Source organism: Pelodiscus sinensis, chromosome 3 (assembly GCF_049634645.1).
Source record: "Pelodiscus sinensis isolate JC-2024 chromosome 3, ASM4963464v1, whole genome shotgun sequence".
Classification (NCBI taxonomy): domain Eukaryota; kingdom Metazoa; phylum Chordata; order Testudines; family Trionychidae; genus Pelodiscus; species Pelodiscus sinensis.
In genome coordinates, this window is record NC_134713.1 from 8,078,464 (window position 1) to 8,101,926 (window position 23,463).

General features: G+C 46.6%; 1 long non-coding RNA gene across 1 annotated transcript; it reads left to right on the forward strand.

The window, feature by feature from the left end:
* Positions 1 to 9,127: 9,127 nt before the first annotated feature.
* On the forward strand, positions 9,128 to 16,780 carry LOC102455033 (uncharacterized). Its single transcript, XR_332961.3, has 3 exons — positions 9,128 to 9,188; positions 11,320 to 11,449; positions 16,650 to 16,780. It is a non-coding gene; the product is annotated as an uncharacterized LOC102455033 (long non-coding RNA).
* The last annotated feature ends 6,683 nt before the right edge of the window (positions 16,781 to 23,463 follow it).

The following is a 23,463-nucleotide window of genomic DNA, read 5'->3' on the forward strand; positions in this document are numbered from 1 at the left end:
GGTCCATCTCAAACAGAACCAGCTCAAGCCCCCACCCAGTAATCTGGGAAATTCACACACCCCTGGGTGCCTCTGAGAGGCAATGCTTCCCCACTCGCAAGCACTGAGTCTGGGTATGTCTACACCAGATTTGAATTTCCCGGGCTTCATTTGCATAAGCGGAGCGCCGCCATTTTTAAATCCCCGCTCATTTGAACCCCGTGCAGCGCGGCTACACGGGGCACGAACTAGGTAGTTCGAACTAGGCTTCCTAGTTCGAACTACCGTTACTCCTCGTGGAAAAGGAATAAGGAATAAGACCCTCCGGAAAAGGGCACTTTTTCCGGAGGATCGGGGCCAGTCTAGACGCTCTTTTCCGGCTTTTTTAAAAGCCGGAAAAAAGCGGCGGACATTTTTATTTAAATGCCGCGGGGGATATTTAAATCCTCCGCGGATTTCCCTACGACGACTCGTGAAATTTACATGCCCCTTCCGGAAGAGGGGCCAGTGTAGACGTAGCCAACGAGTGTAGGAAAGAAACATTTAATGAAACAGAAAGAGAAGTCATACGGCATTAACTTGGAGGAAACACCACAAACAGAGTCCTTAACCCAAACATGAGCTAAGCCCCCCCACTCCAGCCAAGAATCACCTGAAGTCCAAAGAGTCCGACACCCCAAAAGTCTCTGTCCGTGGTCCGTGCCACCCAGAGTCCCAAAGTTCACCCACAGGGTTTCACCTCCCAACCTGGGTAGAATTCGGGGTGGGGAGATAGATAGGGGGCACCTTATGACACTCCGCCATGCTCCACCAGCTGTCTCGTCCCACGCCAACGGGCACTCCGCTGGTTGCCTGCCGACGCTCCTCGCCTGCTGCCACCACTGGTCACCACTCCTCGTCTGCTGCCGCTCTGCGCCACGCCACTGGTCACCGCTCCTCACCTACCACTGCTCCACACCATGCCGCTGGTCGCCACTCCTCGCCTGCCGCCACTCCATGCCACGCTGCTGGTCACTGCTCCACACCTGCCACTGATCGCCGTGCCACGCCACTGCTCCACGCCTGCCGCCGCTCCTACCAGCCGCGTTACACCACCAGCCAGTGATGCCCACCAGCCACTCTGCTGGTCGCTGCCACTCCACTGACTGCAATGGGTCTGGCTCTCAGCCAAACCAGTGATTTCAGCTCTCAGTAATTTCAACTCTTTAGCTAGCAGCTGCACTAGCAAAGGAACCCAGCTTCTACTGGATTAGCAAAAGAAAAGACTCCTCAGGGAGTCTGCTTTAAGTCTGTCCTTAAAACAAAGGGGGAAGGTGGCAGGTTGCGCCAGTCTTACAGCTCACACCTGGCAGGTGTGAAGTAGGCTGACTCAAGCCCTTTAGGCCTCCTCCCCAGGTCAGGTCACTCAACTCTGGAAGGGGGGAGGCTTGTTCCTCCGAGACCTTTTCCCATGATGGTGGTGTCTCTCCTGCAAACACTGGTGGCATGTTTTACAGTTCCCACATTTAGGGGTAGCATGATTAGTGACCCCCACAACAGTCCCAAATTAGTTACAATTCTCCACATTCCATTCCAACACTGACCCTCCCTCATCCCTGGCTGAATGGGATTTACATAGCCACACCTCGGATTCTCTCCTGAGCTGTATTTACATATCAACAGTTAACAGTTAATTACCTTGCAGAGCTGAACAATTGTAGCGGGCACACCCACCCCTCCTTTTAGCTGGCTGATAGCAAGCAGCAGTTCAGCCCCTGCTTACATATTATTGAGAAATTGCTTATGGCCTCCATATTACCATATAATTATAAAATAAATGGACTGGAATATAAGTAATGTATTTACATTTCAGTATTTAGTACATAGACCCATATTAGCAAGTCAGCATTGTCTAACTTCACTACTTCCTTTTATTGGCCTGCTGTAAAACTAGGCAAATATCGAGTTGAGTTGACATAGGAAGACCTTGCATGCTCCCAGGATACACATGTTCCTGGTTGATATCATGTTGGAGCATCAGCACCTGTTGGAGAAGAAGAGGACCACAGTGTCCAGCCAGGCTGCAGTGTTTGTTCCTTGTGTCCCCATTAGGCATGGAAGCACCGAGTTTCCTTGTTCTATCTCTGCGGAGAAAGCAGCAGGAGATGCAACCACCACTGCTGCCACTCTCCATCCACAGCAGACAATTGGGGTGAAGGGACTGGGCGGGGGGGGGGCAGAATTAAATGGACAGGTCACCCCTGCTCCAAGCCTGTCCAAAGAGACATAAGGTAAACCAGGAAATGTAACATTCATTAGGGAGGAAGAGCATCCACAAAGGGGTTTGTTCCAATATCAGTACAGTGGAATAATTATAATAGTATTCTCATGCCATTAGATTGCTCCACGAAGACAAACCCTTACTTGAGTCTGTTCTGGCCTGTAGCTCTGGAAGGAAGCCCGTCTAACATAACCTGCAATGAAACATGAGGTTAGATGAGTCTAAACAAGAATTGTCTGTTTCCTTTAATTTTTTTCGAATGCTTTATTCCATTTCCTAATAAACTCATCTACCATCAGAACCCCCATTGTCACTCTACAGTCCTGGTCCAAAGGCTTCGAAAGGGAAGAGAGGCAGGTGTCTAGACAGACCTGCATGGCAATAAACAGGGGATATAGGTAAGGTGGTGTATCCAGGTGATTTTATAATTCTATCCCATAACAGGTCAGTCCCTGAGGCCTGACAGATGAGGGGGCCATGGAGAGACCAGTGATAGGATGGAGGTGAACAAAGTCCAGTAACTAGGGCATCTACTATTAGAACTTTTTAAATAGCTCTTAAATTTTCCTGGCCCTACTTTAAACCCCGTCACTTCTCGTTCTGACCTCCCTGAATCGTCGGAAGAAGAGGAACCGAGATGGCACAGGTCACTTGCTGGTGGATTCTCTGTAACCTGAAGTCTTTAAATGAAGAGGTGGGGATTTCAGTTACACAGCCAGAGGTAATGGGCCATTTATAGGAGTGGATGGGTGAGATTCCATAGCCTGCAATATACAAGAGGACAGGTTAGATCATCATGATGCTCCCTTCTGGCCTCCTGTGAAGTAATTAGTCCAGCAGCCTCCATTGGCTTTGCCCAGCTTTACCATCACCAGTTTGTATCTAACAATTGGGATTTATCATGGCAAAAATTCATGACAAATGATGACAGTTTGGCCTTCCACCAACATGTCCTTGTAATCATTTGGATGTATAAAAATCAGATAAAAAAAACCCTTCATACACAAAAGTATGGATGCCTCCGATATCGACAAAGTGCCCTCTGGGAAATCACAGTCCAAGGATAACTGTTGTGTGCAGTTTCAGTTATCACAGGGGACCACTCTAAAGCCTTCAGTGACAATGGGCTCTTTCCACTGACTATCAAGAATTTGCACCAATCTGTCCATGTTTCCCAAGTGTAAATATTCCTTTTGTTACTTCCTCAGAGAATCAAGCACTTGCAAATTTCATTACTCAAATAAGCTTTGGTGCTGTAGAAATAACATTAATTATGTGTAATTGCAAGAGATGTACTTTCAGTACCCCTTGGATCAAAACAAGATTTCTCCAACTCAAAACCCCCAGTACTCTAAGTATGGGAATTGTGTGTCTCCTCTCTATATTTCACCAGCAACTACACACTGCATCATAATAACTCTAACTAAGGAACCAATCCATGCAACAAACCTCGGTGCCAACTCTGCCTACATATATACACCAGCAACACCATCACAGGACCTAACCAGATCAGCCATACTGTCACTAGTTCATTCTCCTGCACATCTACTAACGTAATATATGCCATCACGTGCCAACAATGCCCCTCTGCTATATACATCGGTCAACCTGGACAGTCCCTACGTAAAAGAATCAATGGACACAAATCAGATATTTGTAGCCAGACAGAGCCCCCCCTCGTCACATCCATCTTATTTGCCCCTCTGAGGTGCCTGTATACAGGGCAGAGAAGGAGCAATAAAATCAGCATAGTCTATGCTGGCTCATCTGATCCTGAGAAGCTGAAAACATAGATATGAGAAAAGAGCAATTAAGGCAATAAGCTGACCTCGAGGCTCCGAGAACTGCCCTGGCTGGCACCTATGTTGATACGATCACACACAGTCGTCCCTGGGAGAGGAATCTCCCACTGAGAAAAGAATGCCCAGTACTTCCAATTTAGTTCTCTCTCTTACAAGTGTAAATTAAGTTCACAACTCCCTTGTAAGAACTGGTGTCACAAAAGACAGACCAGCACCATTTGGCATCACAGATAAGAAAGAGAAATACGTGACCCCATGGCTACATCTAGACTGGCATGATTTTCCGGAAATGCTTTTAACGGAAAAGTTTTCTGTTAAAAGCATTTTCGGAACAGGGCATCTAGATTGGCACGGACACTTTTCCACAAAAGCACATTTTGCGAAAAATCGTCCGTGCCAATCTAGACGCGCTTTTCCGCAAAAAAGCCCCGATCACCATTTTCGCGATCGGGGCTTTTTTGTGGAAATCAAAGCTGAGCTGTCTACACTGGCCCTTTTGCGCAAAAGTTTTGCACAAAAGGACTTTTGCCCGAACGGGAGCAGCATAGTATTTCCGCAAAAAGAACTGATTTCTTACAGTAGGAAGTCAGTGCTTTTGCGGAAATTCAAGCGGCCAGTGTAGACAGCTGGCAAGTTTTTCCAGAAAAGCGTCTGATTTTCTGGAAAAACTGGCTAGTCTAGACACAGCCCATGGGTATAAAGATGGGTCCAGCAGCACACTCACTTTGAGTGTCAATCTACTATCTACCTGCTGGTCGAGTTAAGTGATTAACGTCCCGAGGTTCCATGGGGATGCCCACCTCGTATTCATCTTTCCTAGGAATTGAGGGACCGGCCCTGGCTTGACCCGCTGCAGTCAAGAGGCACAGAAGGGGGTAAAAATTGTACCTGGATGTGGTCCTTTGTCTTAAGTGTACACATAGACTTAGAGCTCTTTAAAGATTAAGCTGTTACTTGGTACCATTATTTCTATTTTCTATCTTTATTTTCTTTGTAACCATTTTTAAGATCTATATTTGCTAGCAGTTAAGAAATAGAGCAATAGCCATTGTAACCTTATGATTTATAAGCTTCTTTAATAAACCTGTAACTGTTTAAGCTTCAACCTGACTCCTTCAGTTGCTGTAACATAACAAAGCACAATTTAAAAGAACTTCAGCCGGTCAAAAGGGACGGGTATAGGAAGAGCTTGGGCGTTTTGGATTGTGTCACTCCCAGCTGACAGATCCATTGGGGCATCTCTCAGTCTTCCCTAGACTGCCAGCTGCGAAGGGATCTTGTATCCTAGCAGCTGAAATCTGAGATGTAATAAGCTCTTCCTATAAATTCTGGGGCGTCTGTCAGCCTATTGGCTGCCCTCCGCGACGGGACCCTGGTCCTAGCGGTAAAGGCACAGACGTTAAGCCTTTTTTTGGGGGGGGGGGCGCCCTTCAGTCTCCTAGGCTGCCCGGTGCAACGGGACCTTGCATCTCAGCAGTTGAACTTGGGTGTAACATACACACACACACACTGCCCTGACCATTGGCTGACAGATATTAGGAATGGCAACATACAAAAACCTGTAGGGGAACACTTCAATCTCCCTGGACACAAAATTGCAGATCTAAAGGTAGCCATCCTGCAGCAAAAAAACTTCAGGACCAGACTTCAAAGAGAAACTGCTGAGCTACAGTTCATCTTCAAGTTTGACACAATCAGCTCAGGATTAAACAAAGACTGTGAATGGCTTGCTAACTACAAAAGCAGCTTCTCCTCTCGTGGAATTCACACCTCCAGATCAGCTACTAGAAGTGGGCCTCATCCTCCCTGATTGGATCCACCTCGTCATCTCCAGCCTGATTCTGACCTGCATATTTATACCTACCTCTGGAAATTTCCACTACATGCATCTGACGAAGTGGGTCTTTGCCCACGAAAGCTTATGCTCCAACACTTCAGTTAGTCTATAAGGTGCCACAGGTCTCCTCGCTGCTCTCTATATTTGTGTCTCTAATCTCTAGTGATGCTCAGATCCTGAATAAACTTCTTCCATACAGATCCTTTACCATCTTCTTGCTGTTTCTGGAGAACCAGATTGCATCAGGTCAGAAATAAATAAAACTCAGGGGTAGCAGCATGGGATATTGTTACCCTACAGTACAGGTGTCTAATTTTTCCACTGTTAAACTTTTTTTTTTCAATACTTTTGTCTGAAGAGTTCTGAAGCCTCCCTGGCTTACAGCAGAAATGGGATATTTTGTAGGCAGGGATATTCCATTGCTGCCTCCACAGAGATCTCTGTAGATATGGCTAACGTATCGAAAAGCTCTTTTTTTTCCATTTGCTTTCCTCACCAGAGATTGATACAGGCTTATTGTTTTTAAAAAAAATAGACTAAAAAATAGTCTCTCTGCAATATAGATACCCTTCCCTCAGCCTGATACAGGAAGGAATTTATATTTAGCAACATGCTAAGTAACAGAAAACTGAGGGTATAGAAAAAAAGTATTGAGCAACCTCGACTTTATATATTATTCTCTATGCCACCTTTGAGGTCTAACTAATTTTAACAAAGGTAACAAAATAGTTGGTTTCTGTTAAAGAAGGTGAAACATTTGAAGTGAAAAATCTGAGAAGTCAACTGAAATAATGCTATAAGGCACAAACAGCCACAAGGCCCAGTGAATTTAAATATTACTATTAATAATAATTATTATTTATTAGCATTTTAAACATATAATGGAATCCAACTATCTCACATATAAAATATAGAGATTACACCACTGCACTATTCTGCTGGCAGCTCAAAGCACTGATAGAAAAACTGCTTGGGAGTCAAGTTGGCCAAGGGCCACTCTACAGAGGTGTCCATAGGAAGTTCTGATCAGAGCTAAACCAGCAGATGTTCATTATGTATGCCAAGATATTTTACCCAAACCACGGTGACCTAACGTGCTTTACACATCCTGGGATGGCACAAGATGTTTTGCACAAAGACCCTGAATATTCCGGAAAGACAGACTTGGAAGAATTCCAATATCCAAACGGTGGTGGGACAGTGCAGCATTTCCCCACAAGCAGGGTTCTTTCTGATTGGCCCTCAGCAGGTTGGCCACAAAGAAACCAAGCCTTCAGAAACTAAAACGGAGTTTATATAATCAAAACATCGCTCCCTAAAGCTCATATAGCTGCATGAGAGACAGTGACTAGGACTGCCATCACCTGTTGACTAAGAGCACCCCGAAGCTGGTAACTACTACCGTTTCCCTTATAATCCCTCTGCTATCTTTTCCTGTACAGGTCTATCTAGGGAGATAGTTGGGAGATGCAGAAAGAGAAGATTATTGGTGTCAGAACTGCTTCTGTGAATGAATGAACTCTCTAGCTGTCTTGAGAAACCACTTGGAGCCACTGTCTGTGATACAGAGCTAGAGAACAGGCCTTCATTCCAGTTTGAATGGATAAGTAGAAAAATTCTGTGCGTTTTAATTGTGCAAATATATGCTTGGCTATTTTAAAGCGACCTGAATTAAAAAACTCTGCAGGATCATTCCAATTCTCTGAATTCCTCTTATCCAAAAATCCTACCAAATGAGCAATGTTTTCCCCCTGCAGTGCTGTGTTAATCACTCACGGATGAGCTAACCTTAGGGTGTGGGAGCTGTGATTTGGGAGGATTTATAGAGTTAGAGATGAGGAGAAGGAAAAAAGGGAAGAAGAATTCGGGGGAAGGCAGGGGAGGAGATAACTGGTGGGGAGGGAGAGAACAGGCAAAAGAGAGAAGAATGGACCAGATGCAGGGGTTAAGGTGTAGACTGAAAGGAGACATGTTCAAGGAGAGGAAGGATAAAGGGGGACACAGGATGGGAGTTAAAGGACAGAGAACATGATAGGAGGGAAGGGAATGAAGTGAGGCAGAGGAGGTTGGAGGAGAGAAAAGGAGAGAAAGGAGAAGGAGAGAAGGCATCGCCATAGATAGTAGCCTCCTTATTGCTTCTTGAGGACAACCGGGCATGGACATCTCTCAGCTCACTCCCTTGGTGCTGTCAGTGCTGAGAAATTCTTAAGCTTCACTAAGGAGCCTCCTGTCTTTCAGGGCTCCTCTTCCTCTCCTTCCCTCTGTCCTTCTTTCCTCTCTTCTCTTCTCCACACTCTTCTCTGCCTCCCTTTGGGCTCTGTCCATGCAGCCTCTTGAGGAACACCATCAGAGATGATGCACATCCCAAATTGACCTCTTCCTCCTCCTCCTTATTCCCTCTGGATTCTAGCACTCCTTTTGCTGACCCATTTGTTTGAGCGTTGCCCAGTTCTTCAAAATTCCGTATCTCTCCCAGGTTGGTCAGATAAATGGAAATGTACTGTAATAAAATAGAGGACATCTACTTCATTTCACTAATAAAATGGAATCTTAGCTGTCTGAATCTTAGAGGCACTGAGTGCTGAAGTTGAGAAATATTTGTAAAGGGAAAGGAGGTAGCTGAGAGATATTTAGAGTGTTTCAGAGTTCTGCCTCAAAATCATACAGAATTTGTGTTTTGAGCGAAATTGACACAAATAGAGTAGGCAGCTATGATGGGCTGTACAGAACTAGGATAAAGCTTGCTTGTGTAACAACTGTGAAAAGGCCTGGAATGAATTGATGTGCATTGCTATTTCTTGGTAAAGTATAAAATAATAGCAGGAATGTATTGTTATAAACGTGAATACCCAACAAACCTCCTTTTGCTTTCTCTAATTTTTCAATTGCTTTCCATTCTATTTCGGCTAATAAAATAGGGAATGTGCAATAACTCTGCATTCTGTATATTAGCACATTTCCAATTACCATAGGAAATCTTATTTTAAAAAATTGAAAATTAAAATTAATTACAAAAATTAATTTTGCCTCACAATTGTAGTTCTATGAACTCCTCCTGTTTTACTTTCAAGCTGTATTGCTAACAATCATTGTTCTTGAGAGACTGCAGAAAAAATAAATGTAATTTGGATTATAATAACATTTCTAAAGCTCACTCTTTTCCCATGAGCAATAAATATAAGGAGTCTGTATCTTCAATGTCTTTGTGTCTCTTCTCTCCAGCAACACTGAGTTTCTGGACAACCTTCAGCCATGAAGATCCTTTATCTGCTCTTTGCAGTCTTCTTTCTGGTGCTCCAGGGTGCGCCAGGTAAGACGTAAATGAAAACAAGGGATGCTACAGGGATGATACAGAAGGAAATCTAGGAGCGCATATGAAGGTTGTCTAACCCTTTCTATTAGAAACATGTTTCTGATGTTTTCTTATGAGCTCTAGCACCTTTTCAGTAATTATACATGAAATATGAGAGGCATTGCCGTGAGGTCAGAGTGGTATCTTTTCTGCCCTCCGTAAAAATCATTTAGATTTGACTGTAGTGTGTATTATTAGTAAGGAGAAAAATATTTTCATAGTGTTCTCCTCAGATGGTTTGGAGACTTGCTGGTTTTACTACTCCACAATTTTCCTGCGCTACACGTATTTTTCCTGAAACAGACGATCATAGAATTTGAACAAAATGAACTCATGCTGACCATGTTTAATATACCTTTGGCCTAGGAGAAGGTGCAGAGGGCTGACAGCTGGAAGACTATAACATACAAAATAACTTCTGCTGCGGGCTAGTGTTAGTAATTCTGCGCCTTTCACAACCTGTATTCTAAAGTCAGGCCTCATGCCCCAGTGAGAGATTACAGAGCAGGGAACTGAGTCCAGGTCTATAAAATGGCAGCACCTCATCTCAATGTCTTAGCCCCACTCTCTCTCAGAACCTACCACCACTATGGCTGTGTCTACATTGGCAAAATCTTGCTACCTGGCTACACTGGCCACAAGTATTTGCACAAGAACACTGACATTCTAATGTACAAAATCAGTACTTCTTGTGCAAATACTCTGACGGTCCCACTCAGGGATAAGCCCTCCTGCGCAAGTATTCTTGCGCAAAAGGCCAGTGTAGACAGGCAACGTTAATTTCTTGCGCAAGAAAGCCCGATGGCTAAAATGGCCATCGGAGCTTTCTTGAACAAGAGAGCATCCACACTGGCACAGATGCTTTTGTGCAAAAGCACATGCCAGTGTAGACGCTCTCTTGTGCAAATACTTTTAACAGAAAAACTTTTCCGTTAAAAGTATTTGAGCAAAATCATGCCAGTGTAGATGCAGCCTATGTGTTTATCTTTGTTCCTAGAAGCAATAACATCTGACTGAAACAGTGTTTGCAGCCATGACAATGCATCCCTTTCAGTTCCCTAACACCTTCCAATTAAAAATGATCTACGCTAATTATTCTACAAGCTTTGGCTGTGGATCTGCATTTTCAAAACATCTGGCCCTGAAGGTATAGCCAAAGCGTGGCAATTAGTCATCCAAGAATGAGTCTTCAGAAAAAAAAAATATCATGGAGAGACTTTAAAACCCAAAGGGGCTTTTTCAAACCCTTTTCTTTCGAAAAATTGGCATCATCCAACCCAGGCTGAGTCTAGATTGCAGGGTTTTTTCGAAAAAAAGTAGCCTTTTTTCCAAAAAAACTTCACCTGCGTCTAGACTACAGCCACGTTCTTTCAAAATTAAATGGAAAGAACGCGGCTTTTCTTTCGACGGCAGTACTCCTCATTTCACGAGGAAGAACGCCTTTTTTTGAAAGTGCTCTTTTGAAAAAAGGCGTTCTTGAATGCAAACAGGCTTTTTTGAAAGAGAGCATCCAGACTGCCTGGGTGCTCTCTTTCAAAAAAGCGGCTCACTTTTTCGAAAGAAGAGATTTCTTTTTCGAAAGAAGCTTTTTCAAAAGTATCTTTCGAAAAAGCCTCTTTCGAAAGAGGCTTGCAGTCTAGATGTAGCTCCAGTGCTGATCCGGTTCAACCCAACTTGGCCAGATTACATTGTTGATCCTGCCTGACACGTCACTGTCAGAGCCAGAAGGAATTAACCTCACAGCAGCAGCCACTAAAGGAAGGTGGAGATATGGGCAGCTACTTGCTTTCCACTATTTAAAGACAAGGGGGCAGTGAAAGAGGCCATGCTCAGGCTGAACAGTTGAGAATTATATCTCTGAAAACCAGTGGTCCAGTTTAATTAACTCACTTTGTTCCCGTCTTAGAGTCAGTCACTGAATTTGCACACAATTCCAATCATTTGAATAGCACTAAAGCTGTGATAAACTTCTGCAGTGGGTGATAGTGGAGCTGAGTTAGCCAGGAGTAAGTGAATGGGAAATGCCTGTCATCACAGCCCTTACTAACGCTGCTCTGAAAAATGAGGATGACTCTTTTTCTTTCTGCAGAATTCTCACAGGCTAAGAATCGTGACTTGAGATGCACACTCCAGGGGGGCAAATGTTTCTATATCAGATGTCCCTACGATGATTCAACAATGATTGGAAGATGCAGTAATTGGGGTGTTTGCTGTCTCTGGTAAGTTCAGCATTCCACAAAGCAGACAGAACTGTGGCTAGAACTGCCAGACTGGCAAGGTGAAGGACAAGGAGGCATTTTTAAAAAAATATCAGAAAGAAAAGAAATTCCTTATTTATAATAAGGCACTACATTTTTCTGTTCTGTATTTGGAAAGAAGCAGGATGATGTACTGATATTACATGCGGATGATGACTACTATCTATCCATTAGAAAATAAGGAAGATATTAATAACATCTAGTAGGGATAGACATTGTTAAAAAAACAGAATTGGATAATTCCATTATGGAATCCTCAAAGAACTGGGTGAAGAGATCTTTGTTTCAATGCTCATTGATAACACATTTTGGCATGTTGGAGAGATTCCAGAAGACTACGGGTATGTCTACACTACCCTCCTAGTTCGAACTAGGAGGGTAATGTAGGCATACCGCACTTGCAAATGAAGCCCGGGATTTGAATTTCCCGGGCTTCATTTGCATAAGCGGGGAGCCGCCATTTTTAAAACCCCGCTGGTTCGAACCCCGTGCAGCGCGGCTACACGGGGCTCGAACTAGGTAGTTCGAACTAGGATTCCTATTCTGAACTACCGGTGGAACGAGGTGTACCAGTAGTTCGGAATAGGAATCCTAGTTCGAACTACCTAGTTCGAGCCCCGTGTAGCCGCGCTGCACGGGGTTCGAACCAGCGGGGTTTTAAAACTGGCGGCTCCCCGCTTATGCAAATGAAGCCCGGGAAATTCAAATCCCGGGCTTCATTTGCAAGTGCGGTATGCCTACATTACCCCGCTAGTTCGAACTAGCGGGGTAGTGTAGACATACCCTACGAGTTTAATGTTCTGCCTATAGGTAACAAGGGCAGGGGGGATGATCTGGGTAATGATAGGCCTGTTAGCCTGACATAGAATCATAGTGTTGGAAGAGACCTCAGAAGGTCATCAAGTCCAGCCCCCTACCCAAGGCAGGACCAGCCCCAACTAAATCTTCCCAGCCAGGGCGTTGTCAAGCTGGTACTTAAAAACCTCTAAAGATGGATATTCCACCGCCTCTCTAGGGAACCCATTCCAGTGCTTCACCACCCTGCTAGTGAAATAGTTTTCCCTAATATCCAACCTAGACCTCCCTCTACTGAAACATGACATAAATTCCCAATAAAATAATGGGAAAAAATGACTCAGGTAATAAAGAACTAACGAGTAAGAATTTAGGACACGTCTACACAGCAAGGCTAAAGCCAAAATAAGCTACACAACTTGAGCTATGTCAATTGCGTAGATTAACTCGAAATAGTTTATTTTGGTTTTGGCATTGTCTACACAGCAAGAAGTCTGATGAAGGTGCCAATGGTTCTTTGTCTGTGTAAAATTTGGTGTTAGTACTCTTCCTCTCTAATTGCTAGTACTTTCCAGGACAAACCAGAGTGAAAAATATTCAAGCAGAGGCTAGTGCACTGGTAAAAAGTTCAGGCAGACTTCAGCATTTCCTGGTCTTCCCTAGAATGTATGTGGGTCCAGATACTGGAAATACTAATGTGCATGAGGAGCTAGATTAAGAGGATCGCTGCTGATAGTGCAAAGCAGAGGAATGGAGGACATTAGAACACATCATTGTGATGGGCATTTCTTGCCCATGAGATTGGGGATTAAAACAGAAACCTCTTGGCTCTGTCTACATTGGTGTGATCTTGCGCCAAAGTGGCCGCTTTTGCGCCAAAACGTGCTGCCTGTCTACACTGGCCACAAGTTCTTGCACAAGAACACTGACGTTCTAATGTATGAAATCAGTGCTTCTTGTGCAAGAACTGTGATGCTCCCGCTCAGGAATAAGCCCGCTTGCGCAACATGGATTTCTTGCGCAAGAAAGCCCTATGGTTAAAATGGTCATCAGAGCTTTCTTGCACAAGAGAGCATCTACACTGGCATGGATGCTCTTGCGCAAAAGCACATCTCTTGCGCAAAGGCACATGCCAGTGTGGATGCTCTCTTCTGGAAGAGTTTTTGCACAATAACTCTTCTGCAAAAGAGTTCTTGAGCAAAATCATGCCAGTGTAGACATAGCCCTCAAGTAAAGCACAAGACTCTACAGCTTGAGTGATAGGGCAAGGCTCTAGCTGGGACTGTAAGAATGCGTCTACACAGCAGCGTTATTTCAGAATAACAGCTGTTATTCCAAAATGACAATGCGAGAGTCTACACATCCATTCCATTATTTTAAAATAATTTCAAAATAATGGACGACATATTCTGACTTCTGTAAACGTCATTCCACAAGGAATAATGCCTATTCTAAATAGCTATTGCAAAATAGTTGTAATGTGGACATGCCACTGCTGCTACAGCCGCTCCCCGAGTGACAAACAAGTTACAGACCAACATTCGGTCCGTAACTCAAAGTGTTCGTAACTCGGATCCCATAGAGTTACATGGCGACTGCGCTGTTCGTAAGCGCAGATCGCCGTTCATAACTCGGATCTGCATTTACAACCACTTTGGTCATAAGTGTGGATGGTCATAAGTGGAGGTGGTCGTAACTCGGGGACCGGCTGTATTTCAAAATAGCTCCTCCCCTGGCCATTCAAACGAATTACTCCCCAGTGCCTCCTGGGGCTCTAAATCAAGGTAGGGTGTCCACATTAGGGAAGCCTGCCTCAAACTAATTTTGAGGTTTCCCTGTAGTGTAGATGTACTATTTCGAAATAAGCTATTTTGGAGTATTTCATCTGGAATTGCTTATTTTGAAATAAGCATGCAGTGTAGACGTACCCTAACAGACCCTGTACGTCAGGCACAGAGGGAACACATAACACACGCTGAGCAGTGCATGAGTCCTGCATGTTATCAGAAATGCTCAGTCTTCTGTATAATTAAAACAGCACCAGTCTATCAAGGACTGGAAGCCATTTTAGAGCAGAGGAATCTTTCAGTCCTTAAAGAAGCTCAGTACAAACTCTTAGAAATGTAGCCGTGTTAGTCTGGTATAGCTGAAGCAAAATACAGGACTATGTAGCACTTTAAAGACTAATAAGATGGTTTATTAGATGATGAGCTTTCGTGGGCCAGACCCACTTGAGGAAGTGGGTCTGGCCCACGAAAGCTCATCATCTAATAAACCATCTTGTTAGTCTTTAAAGTGCTACATAGTCCTGTATTTTGCTTCAGCTACAAACTCTTAGCCTGTGATATTCGCCTTTATGAAGAGCAAGGGAGACTATACATTACAGGCAGTCCCCGGGTTATGTACAAGATAGTGACTGTAGGTTTGTTCTTAAGTTGAATTTGCATGTAAATCGGAATTTGCATGTAAATCGGTACATATTGTAGGGGAAACTCTAGCCAAACATTTCTCCAGAGCTCAGTTTTATTCTCCCACCCATCACTTCCCTCAGTCCTTTATTCTCAAGCTGAGGTGTCTGCTGAGAAAAACCGCTCCGCGTCTCCCTAGTCTGCTGGGGGGGAGGAGGGGGCACTAGCCTCGCGTCTCCCTGGTCTGCTGGGGGGAAGCAGCTAGTGCGGGGTTGCCTCACCCCGTTTGTAAGTAAGGATACGATGTAAGTCGGATCCATGTAACCCGGGGACTGCCTGTATTGTCAACTAGCCAATTAGCCCGTCATAAGACGGGATTTTCAGGTCTCTCCTCCACGTCGGTTTTCTCTTCTGAGCCTCCAGTCTCTCGCTCCGTCTCTCTCTCTTTCTCTCTCTCTCTCCTCCTCCTACTGCCTCCTCCCCCCCTCTCAGCTCTCCTCTGTCTCCTGCCTCTCTCTCTGTCTCTCTATTTCTCTTCTCCTCCCCCTCCTGCCTCTCACTCGAGGGACCGCGGAGCCCAAACAGCCGTTTGGGCTCCGCACTCCCCATGCTGCATGGGTGGATGCGGAGCCCAAACAGTCGCTTGCGCCACTTGCTCCCACACGGCGCCCTGGCGTTCCCGGCCAGAAGGCGGGACCTGGAGCTGCTGTCACACCGCATGTCAGCGCCCCACCCCCCCTTTGCCTCCTGCCGTGGTGCTCGGCTGACTTCTGCGCCGCTCCGCCGGGCCACCACGGGGGAGCAAGCGGCCGTTTGGGCTCCCCCATGGCGGCCCGGCTGAGCTGCACAGAAGTCAGCCAAGTGCCATGGCGGGAGGCAAAGGGGGGCGGGGCAGTGACATACATGGCCAGGCCCCGCCCTCTGGCCATGTAGGTCACCGCCCCGCTCCTCTTCCCCTCCCGCCATGGCACTCGGCTGACTTCTGCACCGCTCAACCGGGCCGCCATGGGGGAGCCCAAACGGCCGCTTGCTCCCCCGTGGCGGCCCGGCTGAGCGGTGCAGAAGTCAGCCAAGTTTGTGCAGAAGTCAGCCAAGCACCATAGCGGGAGGCAAAGGGGCCCCACACTCCCCATGCAGCACGGGCCACCCAGAGGGAACAGCCAGCATTTCAGGCAACAGCGCCCCCCAGAGGGAACAGCCAGAATTTCAGCGTTACAGACTCTCAGACATTGGGCTACTATATTTGTCAATGTGAACACTATTCAGGTGTTTTTATTGTTTTAAACATCAAGGTTGCTATAGAAGGTTAATTTGGCTGCATTTCATTCCCTTCTCCTTCCTGTTTTACTTGTTTCGTTCAGGCTGTATCTGTCATAAACTGTACAGGAGGCCCAATTTGGTTGCATCGTTAACTCAAGTAAGCTCCTCAAGAAGCAGTTAGGAGGGTGTGAGACTTTTCCCATCTACTAAAACACCAGAGACAAGACTTTAGGGTAGGAGAGGTGAAGCTGGGAGTTAGTACACAACTGCCTCCCGAAAAGAGTCAGCCCTCAGGGAGACTTGGCATTTCTCTTCCTCTGAAAGCATAAAGTTATCAGTGAATGAATCAGTTTAGTGTCAGCTGTGTCCAAGGTGTGTGTGATTTGTGCTTTCCTGCAGTATAGTTTTTCACCTGTTTAGTTAGATACATCGCTCCGGAAACTCCGTAACAGAATGTTGCAGTAGGGAAAATAAATTCTCGGTGTTGGAATTAACTAGGAACCCTTCACATACCACAGAGTGACTGGAGCCTCTTGATTTGCAATCAAGCTTCATATTCCTGTTGTATAACAAAACATTTTTAAAAAATCTCTCTCTTTGTTTTAAACAGAGGAGGGTGGTTCTGATTGTCAAGTCAGGATCTCTGAGAATCCGGGAGACAACTTTATGCTTCTAAAATAATTATTTCCTGCTTCTAGGAGATCCTGAAGTGCTGTTGTTTAAGTCACAAAGAACCTTGTGAGCTGGAGAAGTTCCAGAAGGGAGTCCTTGTATCCCCCACATAAGAGTGGTTACCTCCATTTAATAAAAACAAGTTGGTTTGAGATGATCATGCTGAAGCATCTGTGTATGTCTCTGTGTATGCTGGTGGGAGGCAAAGGGGCTGTTTCTCTCGTTTGCCTCCTGTTAGGGAGGCATTTAGTATTTTTCTTTTTTCAAATTAAATACCCCAAAACATCCCTCTCACAGTTTTCCATACCTGGGTGTGTGTAGACCATGGTCCACACCAGCTCTGTAGTTTCAATGAGTTCCTGTGGGTAGATCTATATTCCTAGTAAATTATACAGATCCCCACAGTTGATGGTACAGAGGGGACTGACTGTATGTACAGTGTGTAACACTCATCAGGGAGCTCTGTGGCACCTAGACCTTCCCCCATCCACTTTCCCTCCCTGCTCTATATAGAAGAGAAATGGAAAATCAGGCCAAACTTCATTCAGATCTTATTCCTGATTTGGATCCTTTTTACACTGAGGCTATGTCAACCGTCCAAAGAAAAGTCAAAAAAAGATATGCAAATTGCGAATCACAATTTGAGTATCTTTTTCCACTTTCTTTCCGAAAGAGGCTTTTCTGATATTTGGCCCCTCTACACAGGGCCAAATCTCGGGGAAAAAAACCCTCTTTCAGAGCATCCCTTTTGCCTTGTCAATCTAGATTTACAGAGATGCTGAAAAAATGCATCTGCTTTTCCGAAATTTTTCCCCAGAAATGCTATATAGTCTAGACGTACCCTGACTGCTATAAAATAGGAGTAACTCCAGATGTGACTTCCAAATCCAGGCTGTCTAGCTCTCTCCTATTCTAACTGCACACAATTCCATGAGTGTGACTCCATGGGTGCTCTGGGGCTCAAGCACCCACAGAAAAAAATGTGGGGTGCTTAGCCCCAAGGAGCCAGAGCTTGAATGGGGAATGTGAGAACTCTGTGCTGAGGGAGTGGGGATGTGGGTACTAGAGATTTGAGAGGAACCAGGCCAAGCTGACCCCTTGGCTGGGAAACGTAATATGAAGCTGGGGCTTTGAAGGCGGAGTCATGTGATTTTTATGACCAGGGAATGATGAGCCAGGTTTGAGATTTAGGAGATCAGATATTGGAGAGAGCTGTTGCCATGGCGACTAAGGCTTTCCCAGTTTCCAGGCCAGAGAAAGCAGAGACGGGGATGCAAGGGGAGGATGGGCCTGAGGTGTTTACTGAGAAGAAAGGGGCTTTCCACTAAATATATGGAAACCCCATCCTGCTCTTGGGATGGGCTATACGAGGCCCTGTTGCAGAGTGGCTGGCATTGGATAGGAAATCTGGGGGGCTGTGGACTTCCCAGGTGGGGTTACACAAAGGTGCCTTTGGTGTGGGCGGGAGAGGCAGAGCTAAGAGTAGCCACTCTGTGGAGAATGGCTCCCTCAGAGCTATACAGAGACCAGTGAGGGGCCGTGGGACAGAGGTGCTGACGTTAAAACCACGGGCAGCATGGAGAGAGTCAAGCAGAGAGCCCAGCACAGACACCCCAGGGTGGTCTCCTGTAGTTCTTGATGATAATAATCAGCCTGGAAACCTGGCGGCTGCGTGTGATGGATTGTAAATGGTTTTAAAATTACAAGCTAGCCATTTACATTTGGAAGGGGTAACCTCGTCCTGCTTGCAGGTGAGAGAGCCATGCAGGGCAGTGGGCCATCTGGGTCCTGAGCAGTCAGTCTGCAGAGCGCCAGGTCAGAGCCAGGTGGGGTGAACCCAGCCTCCCTGTTTTAGGGAGCAGCCTGCTTGGTCTCTCTGTTTTGCAGTTCTTATTGGTTAACACTCTGATTTTTATGTAATAGGACAAGTGCATTTTAGGGTTGCTTTTTTTAAAATCCAACTTCTCCATTTGTGATCCGTGAACACACTAGTCTGGAGCAATACCATGGGGATTGCAGTCCAAACAGTCAACTTGTGACACAAGCAACCCCTCTTGAAAACCACAAACTGGAAGGATTAGTAGCAGGCTTAAAAATAAGCAAACATCTATCCATACGCTCTCTTAGAAACAAAAACAAACACAGGCTATCCTGGCCTAAACTCCTATGTGCATATTTAACATTCAATAAGGAGGAGTGTGTTTTACTGGTGTTGTCAGAGCAGGGTCAATCATAGTTTGGCTATCTGTGTGTCACTACCACTTTGATGCTCCATAACCAGGCCCGGCCTTTGGACAAGGTGAGTGAGGCAGTTGGCTTGGGCCCCGTGAATTCAGGGCTCCGCGCTGTCCAGCTCCTGGCCCCACCCACCCGGCTGCTCACTCGCGGCCATATGGCTCAGTCACACTTCATTGGGCCCCGCAACCTCTTGGCCAGGCCTGTCTGTAACACTCTGGCTCTCCCTCTCCTCTGAAATCTCTCCAAACCCAAAACCATCTTCTCTTCTGCCAGAGCCTCTGGATATGGCCACATCCAGCAAGTTCTCCTAAAGAAATTAAAACCAAAGCGCAAACCCCCTAAGCCTTTTGGTTGCAGTTTCAGTCAGCACTAAGGACTTTATTGATGCCTTTTGCTGCCAATGAGGGTCTTTCCATGGACAACGAAGGATTTGGACAGGCCGTAGATGTATCCAAGGTGTAAATATTCATAAAATTACTTCCTCATGGAAGCAAGGACATGTACATTTCATGACTCCCATGCTGCATAGATAATATTCATTATTATTCTTTGCAAGAGATGTACTTTAAATATCCCTTCAATCAAAACAAGGTTTCCGCAACTCTAAATCCTCAGCACGCTAAATACTGTCCAGCTCCTGTCTGTATTTGTGCCTCTTGCCTCTTATGGTGCTGAGATCTTGAATGACTTTCTTCCATAAAGATTTTTCAACTTCTCTTTGCTGTATGTGGTTCCCAAGTGGTTTCAGGTCAGAAGTAAAGAAAATCCAACGGTTGTAGACAGGTATTTGTGAGCCTAGAATTCAATTAGCTAATTGTTTCTATTATTAAATGTTTTCCAAGTATATTTTTTCTGAAGAGTTCTTACACCTCCATAAGTTGCAGCAGAAATATGGGTACATCTACACTACAACGTTAATTCGAACTAACTTAGTTCGAATTAGTTAATTCGAACTAAGCTAATTTGAACTAATGGATCCAGACTAAAAAACTAGTTCGAATTAGCATTTTGCTAATTCGAACTAGCATATCCACATTAAGTGGACCCTTTGAACCGGGGTTAAGGATGGCCGGAAGCAGTGCCGGCAGGGCATCAGAGGAGGACTTAGAGCGTGGAGATGCTGTCTCAGGCTAGCCAAGGGCTGTGCTTAAAGGGACCCGACCCCCACCCCAGACAGACAGTTCTCAGGGGTGCCCCGCTTGCAAAGCAGTCCTGGCTTGGAGTGCCCAGAGTACCCACACTCGGCACATCACAGCACTCGGCCATCAGACCAGCTGCACTTGCCGCAGACTGCCATCCGGGGAGAGGAGGCAATTGGGGGGCTGCAGGAGAGCTTTCACCCCGAGGAGTCTGCAGAGCCAGCCCAGTCCTCCCCATCGGGGGCTCATACCCCATTCCTCCCTCACCTCCTTCCACTTACCCTTCCCTAGCCCCCCTTCCTGATGTACAAAATAAAGGACATGTGTGTTCAAAAATAGAAACTCTTTATTTAACAAAACTGGGGGAAACTGGGAAAAGGAGGTGGGAGAGGGGAAGAGAGAGGGTGGGAGAGGGGAGGGAGAAAACTGGGAGGAGGGAGCTGGAAGGGGGAAGCAAGGGAAAGGAGGGGGTGGGGAAACTCAAGGTTCAGGGGTGGGGGTCTCACTGGGCCAACCGCCTCCCAGTACGGCGAGGGAGGGGGCCTCGGCATCCCCGGGGGGATGGGATGGAGGGTGCGGAGGTTGAGGTGGGGGGTGTGGACATTGAGGAAGAGGGTGTGGGGGTTGAGGAGGAAGAGGTGGGAGGGGGGCAGGAGTGGGAGGAGGGACAGCAGTTGAGGGGGCAGCAGGCGCTGGACCGGCCCGGGGCACCATGCTCTGCAGCAGGACCTGCAGGTTTGTGCTCAGCCCTTGGACCTCAGCCAGCAGCTCTTGGCGGAGCTGGAGGTCTGCCCGCATCCAGGCCTGCAGTGTGCGGTGCACGGCTCGCAAGTACCCCAGGTGCTGGTCCCAGTACTCCTGCTCTGTGCTGGTGGTCTGGAGCAGGCCACGGGTGCGGGAGCATGTCCCGGGCGGGGTGGTGCGCCCTGCACGAGCAGCTGGTGCAGCTGTAGAGAAAGAAGAGAAGTGGTCAGTTCTCCCTGGGGATGCAGAGGATGATGCTCAGCCCTCTCCCCCACCCCGCAACGTGAGGGTGACCATGTCCTGCACCGGGTCAGGGCTCTCCGGTCCCGGCTCGCTGTCCCCCGGCCTGGCACGGACCGCCCCGCCCCCCAAGAGTCTGTCGAGGGCGGGGAAGTAGGGGCAGGTGTCAGCCCCTGCAGCGGTGTCACCCCTGGTGGCCCTGGCGTACCCCTGCCGCAGCTGCTTCACTTTAATGCGCACCTGCTCCCGGGAGCGCCTGTGTCCCTTTCGGGCCATGGCAGTCGCTATGCAGCCATAGACGGCCGCATTCCTCCTCCTAGTGCGGAAATCATGGAGATTGGGGGCCTGCCCCCAAACCTCAATGAGGTCCATGACCTCCACACTAGTCCAGTGGGTTGTGCGCCGTCTACGGCCCCTGGCTGGCCCCTGGGTGCTGGGGGACTGGGCAGGAGATGGCTCGCTGCCACTGGCTGCCCGGCTCATGGTGGGGCCACTGGGTCAGGGGCAGAGACCGCTGGCAGGGCTGGCTGTCTCAAGTGCCGTCTGGCCAGAGTCTACCCCTTTAAGGGCCCGGGGCTGGGGGAGAGGAGAAGAGTTTTCCTGGTTGTGCCCAGAGAGGCCACCAGGGGGAACCTGGGAAGGGCTAGCCTCCCACTAGTTCGAATTAAGGGTCTACACAGCCCTTAATTCGAACTAGTAAGTTCTAACTAGGCTTAGTCCTCGTGGAATGAGGTTTACCTAGTTCGAACTAAGTGCTCCGCTAGTTCGAACTAAGTTCGAACTAATGGAGCGCTAGTGTAGAGCCTATCAAAGTTAATTCAAACTAACGTCCGTTAGTTCAAATAACTTTGTAGTGTAGACATACCCAAAGCCCCCCAATTGATTTTTCCGTAGGTCAGCAGCCCCCGACCCAAAAAAGGTTCCCTACCCCTAACTTAAATGGACATTTGTGCCGGTAGCTCAAAATGCAGACAGAGAAACTGCCACTGTGGGAAGGACAGAGTCATGCCTACTTGTCCAAGGACTGTACTGCAGTGAAGCCGTTGAGACATGGCCTGCAGAAAACAGTTGATGGTTAGAACTAAACCAGCAAGTGTTTCTTATTATGTCCCAAGACATTTTACATAAACCTCATGTGGCCTAATCTATTTTACACAATCTTCTGTGGCATGAAGACCATGGAATTTTCCCAATACCAAAAGAAATTTCAAGAATTTCAACCTCCAGTGTGTGGCTGGACATTTCAGATCTTTCCCGGGTGCAGAGGTCACGTTCTGATTGGCCCACAGTGGCTTGCCAAGAAGAAAACAATTCCACAGAAACAGTATAAAGCAAGTCCAACTCTCACTCCTTGAATCTCCTCTACCTGGATAAGAGAGATCACGAGCAGGACTGCAATTGCCTGGCTATTGAGAGCACCCCCTGTCTGGTAACTACTAAAGGTATAATCTCCCTTATAATCTCCCTATTAACTCTTGCTTTACAGTCCCATTTAGGGAGATGGTTGTGAGATCCAGAAATAGAGCAAGAACACAGCTGGCATAACCTCTTCGGTGAATGAATTCCCTGAATGAATTTTCTAGCTTTCTTGTGAAACCACCTGGGGTCACAATGTTACAGAGCTGGAGAATATGCATTGGTGCCAGTTTTAATGGTTAAGTAGCAACTTTAAATTCATTTTGATTCCCCCCATAAGAAATCGGTGGTTTTAAAACTGCCTGAGTTAAAAACAACTTCAGGTTAATTCCAGTCATCCAACTTCCCTTTAACCCGAAATCCAAGTTATCCCAATGCACGGTGGTTCCCACCCCACAGTGCTTTTAGGGAATCACTCACTGATGAGTCTTTTGAGCGTGGCTGCAACTGCTGTTGAGGAATTCCAGACTTAGCAATGAGGACAAAGAGAGAAGGGGAGAAGAAGGAGGGTGGCGGTGGGGAGGGAGAGAAAAAGCAAACAAGAAAGAAACAGAGGGCAGAGTCAAGGTGAATATTGAAAAGAGAAGCATGCAAGGAGAGAAAGGACAAAGGGAGACACAGGACAAGAGTAAAGGGAAAATGACCAGGGCAGGAGGGAAAGGAACAAAGAGAGGAAGAGGAGGATAGAGGAGAAAAAAAGGGAAGAAAATAAGGAGAAGTGGGGGTGTAACTACAGTAGATTGGAGCCTCTTTGTTACTTCTTGCAGAACTCCTCACATGGATATTTCTCGGCTCCACAAACACCAATATAATCCATGAAGGAGCAGGGCTGACTCACTCTCCCAGGGTTGGCAATAAAGCTATGTCTATACTATAGCTTTTTCTGATTGCTTTTCCAACATTTGGCCCGGTGTAGATGGGGCCAAATGGCAGAAAAGCCTCCACTTTTGGAGGAGCCCTTATTCCTCGTAGAACGAGTTATACAGGGCTCCCCGAAAGAGCGTGTCTGCTCTTCCATGAAAAAAAGCAGAAGAGCAAACGCGTTCCTTTGGTATCCCAGAAA